General features: G+C 34.7%; 1 long non-coding RNA gene across 2 annotated transcripts in view; it reads left to right on the plus strand.

The window, feature by feature from the left end:
• The first annotated feature begins 4,174 nt into the window (after positions 1 to 4,174).
• Positions 4,175 to 4,592, plus strand: part of LOC106947829 (uncharacterized) — a 21,877-nt gene continuing 21,459 nt past the window's right edge. For both annotated transcript variants that reach the window (XR_001425051.1, XR_001425052.1), the window contains exon 1: positions 4,175 to 4,293. This is a non-coding gene — a long non-coding RNA (uncharacterized LOC106947829). The remainder of the gene's footprint in view (positions 4,294 to 4,592) is intronic.

Consider the following 4,592-nt stretch of genomic DNA (forward strand, 5'->3'; position numbering starts at 1 on the left):
AATTAGACCCCAAAGAATGCAAAGAAATGTGGATATTTGCTGTTAGATGGACCAAAAACTGTAAACTATATAATGTTTTTTTTTTTCATCAGGTTTGCAAAAATGTTGAACCAAATTTGAAGCAAACATAAAATGATGCAGAAACAAGCATGAACAGCTATGACACGGCGTCTTTGGAGAGACAAGTGAAAACTAAATAATCCCAAAAAAAACATCAAATATTAATACAGCGACTAGGTTCACAGAGGAAAAGAAACAGTCAATACTTCTTTAAATATCCTCATCACTCTGATTATTTGCTGCAAATATTTACAGCGAATCAGATCTGATCTTTGTGTGCAGCAGAGAATCTCCGTTTGAAATCTTGCTGTGTTTTGTCAAGAAATGTGAATTTCATAAAATGTATATTAGCTGATTTAAAAACAAGTTTAAGTTTATTTAACATGACAAAACAAAGCCAGAACAAAGAGAAGTGATCAAAAGTTGTAATATAGAACAGGATTAATAAATGTTCCAGTTATTATTAATAAAAAAGCAGCTCTAGACGGGTTAGCCTTGATTTAAAGGAACTTGGTGTTTCAGATTATTTTTAGTTTTCTGGAAGTTTGTTCCAGATTTATGGAACTGAATTCTGCTTCCCCATGTTTGGTTCTGGTTCTGTTGGTGCAGAGCAGAACCAGACCAGAAGATCTGACAGGTCTGGAAGGTTGATACAACAGCAGCAGATCTTTAAGTCGTTCAGTGATTGATAAACTACCAGCAGCATTTGAAGCTTTCTGATTGATTTGTTAGTCAGACCTGTGAAGACGCTGCTGCAGTAATCAATGCGACTAAAGATAAACACATGGATGAGTTTCTCTAGATCTTTCTGAGACATTCATCCTCTAATCCTCTAGTTCTTCAGGTGATAGAAGGCCGACTTTGTAACCGTTTTTATGTGGCTCTGAATGTTCAGGTCTGAGTCTAGATTTCAGTCACATTTTTAAATTCTTTCTGTTTAATGTAAGAGATAAAATATTTTTAAGGGAGTAGAATTTATTTCCAAGTCATTGTTTTATTTCTTCTAAAGCGACTTAAGTTCATATCTCTGTAAGATACTGATTACTGCTCTACACAATCCCATCTCTGAAAAGCTGAGCTCTTTTCAAATCTCCAATTTTTTAATTTTCACTCTGGTGCCATGAAGCCAGAACTCGGCTGGATAAACTGCACTAAAAGTTTTTTTCTTGCTGCTATTTCAGTGCAAAATTATTAAATCTCACCAAGTATTTTGTCATGTTTTCAGTGTAAATATCTTTGTACATTTGAATTAAGACAAAACTAACTTACAAATAACTTTTCAGCAGGATATAGGCGCTTGTTTAAGTCAATAATTCCTTAAACTTAATGAGACGTTCTAGTTCCACTGCGCCGTTACCTAGCAACCCCAGCCAAGCCAACCCGTAACCTAGCAACGCACTTCTAGTTCCACTGAGATTATTAGGCAATTTCCTCATGTTAAACGCGAAATAATCTGAAACTAGAACTGGATTGATAGTTGTTTTAATTAAATAATTCTTGAATATTGATTAAAACAAAGTTGTGCCACTGACAGATTATTTTACACACATTAGAAAAATAGCTTGTTATTTTCATGAATTTTAAGGAATTGATTTAAGACAAGTTTATATAACTTACAGAAAAATTGTTGTTAATTAGTTTTGTCTCATTTAAAGAGAACTAAAGTATTTGCACCAGAAACTAGCCTAAAAATACTTGGTAAGGCTTTGAGTTTTTGCAGTTTTAGTGCGAATAAACTGCAAAAACACAAAACTAACTTACAAGTAGCTTTTCAGCAAGATTTGCAATGATTCTTGAATAGGGAATTTTTTTTCACTTATAATCTTAACTTATTTCTTGCTATAAATGAAAAGAAAATGTCAGTAATGGTTTTTTTTAATTAATATTCAAGACTTGTTTTATATCTTGCTGAAAAGTAAGTTAGTTTTGACTTCAGGTGTACAAAGATATTTGTACTAAAAACTAGACAGAAACTTTTGCAGTGTAATATCCTGTTAACATTTGTATGTGTTTATTTCCTGACCAGGTGGAAACTATAACTGTAACAATAAGATTTAAGAATTAAGAAACTTTTCTTTGCAGCTTCAAATCAGGACAGAGTAAAACCAAATCCGTCGCCCAGAGTCTCTGAGACAGTCACACCACTGTGAAAACTGCATCCAGGAACTTAGTTCATTAGCTGTGTGTGTACAGCTGGATCCACAAACACACACGCACACACACGCACACACACATGTAAGCAGCGGCAATATAACAGCTGCAGTTATGGCCTGCAATAGAGAGGAGATAAAATTAACAGAGAGGCAAAAGCAGGAGGTTTGAGTCTGCAGATACGCTGTGAGAAAAGGATTTCCACAGCAACTGCTGCAACTAATCGATAAACCTGAGTCACAAAAAAACATTATTCAGTAATAGAAGGCTGTGAATTTAACAATTTGTACACAATTAAGGTCTTAAATGCGACAAAGACAAAAGAAAGAGTGAACAATTGAATGTGAAGCTGGTGTCTGTTCAGGTGTGGAGCTCCTTATGCACCTGTCTGTGGGCGGGAACAGGTGTACAGGTAATTTAAGATGACTGCTCTCAGTGTCAGGGCGTGCAAATATGATCTGAATACTTCTCATGTCATAACATAACTGATGGAAATATCAAATGGATGAGACTGGACCAAGGAAACAAAAGCAAATGGCCGCTCTATCTTATTGTTGGACAAAGAAAACTCAAGATGTCCCATCATGCATCTGCTTATATGTTTTTGTGTGAAGCGAATTTAGTTACACAATAACTTGGAACATCAAGATTATGTTAGCTTTGTTTCCATCGATTATATGATTACGCAATTTGACATTTCAAAAATAAATTTTCTGAGCAATCCCTCATATTAAGCATGCATGTGGCAACAGTGGAGAGGAAAAACTTCCTTTTAACAGGAAGAAACCTGCAGCAGAACCAGAACCAGGAGTAAGCAAACAGAACACCAGGTGTGGCTTCTGAGAGAACAACATAAAATTAAGAGTTGAAATAACAAAATAATGCAAAATGGAGAGTAGAAGAAGAAAAAAGTGAGGGAAGGTGGTCAGTTTGACCTCCGGCAGACTAACCCTTCAGTTTGACCTCCGGCAGACTAAACCTTCAGTTTGACCTCCGGCAGACTAAACCTTCAGTTTGACCTCCGGCAGACTAAACCTTCAGTTTGACCTCCGGCAGACTAAACCTTCAGTTTGACCTCCGGCAGACTAAACCTATAGCAGCAAAGCCATAAAGGTAACTCAAGATAACTTAACGCCTTAGGAATGGGAGTTCACTAAAAAGTGTTAATTCTTTATGAACAAAAATCACACATGGTGCTCCTCAGGGCTCTGTTCTCTGACATGCTTCATTTTCAATCACTAGTTTTGCTACACAACACAGATTAGAAAGTTTTACAACATCCCTAACCACAGCTTTTGGTGATGACACAAACTTTAGCTACACTCGGTAAAAGTCACAAGATCTCCTTCTTGTTCTGGTAGGAAACCAGAAAACAAATCGTATTTTACATATTTTTATCTGCTTCCTGATGAAGCAACAACTATTCAAACTGAATATATATCTTCTACGAACGTAAAATAACAAAAGAAAACATATTCTCACACAGGGACGGTAAATTCCCATCTTATCAGCTTTGAATTAGTATTTTACTTCTTCTTTTTATGTCCATATACGTAGATTTTAAAATGATTTTTGTCTTTGATTGCATTGCTCATATATTTTCTTACTTGTTTATAGAATATTAGATTACGAGCAAATTGTATTTGTCTTGTGTAAAGCTTTACATTAAGAGCATTCCATAAATTAACAAAAGTCAGTATAATTAGAATACAAACAAATAATATTTTATACATGAAGGATTTTTAAACTATTTTTATTAGAGCCATATCTTTATATCTGTAACTTATACTTAAAAATTATTCAATGGTTGGGTCATATATAGTTAAAATAAATAACATTTTCTCCATAATAATGTAGGATTGCTGTCTGAACACATTACTACGTTGATAACTAGTCTTATAATATCAGCTTAAATTTAACTTAATGCAAAGCAAACTAAAAGGAGCAGATTTTAAACTAAAAACGACAATATTTTTTCCACTCTATCAAAAGTGTTTGAAGGAAAACTCCTGCAGTCATTGTCAGCAAGGAGGAAAGAGACAAGCCTCCGTTCCGGGACTTTATCGGAGGCTTTAACAACAGGTAATCGTTATTTTCCATTGTTTTGTTTGAAGTCGATCGATTATGTTAAACAGAGTCCGGTTAATTATTTAATACATGAGAATAGCTCATAAAAACTAAGTGAACATGCTAACTGTAGAGCGGCTAACTGTTAGCTGCTAACAGGCGGAAGCTAATCCGTTCGGCTAGCTTCCGCCTGTTAGCTACTTTATTACGTTTTTGATTTGTAGCACAAACATTTACAATATGCATTTTAAAGATGGACATTTATAATAAAAAGTGTTTTGTCATAAACACGTGTCTGTTAAGTTTACATCATT

Source organism: Poecilia latipinna, unplaced genomic scaffold (genome assembly GCF_001443285.1).
Source record: "Poecilia latipinna isolate Pla-1442-1.1 unplaced genomic scaffold, P_latipinna-1.0 Scaffold15, whole genome shotgun sequence".
In the NCBI taxonomy this organism is placed as follows: Eukaryota; Metazoa; Chordata; class Actinopteri; order Cyprinodontiformes; family Poeciliidae; genus Poecilia; species Poecilia latipinna.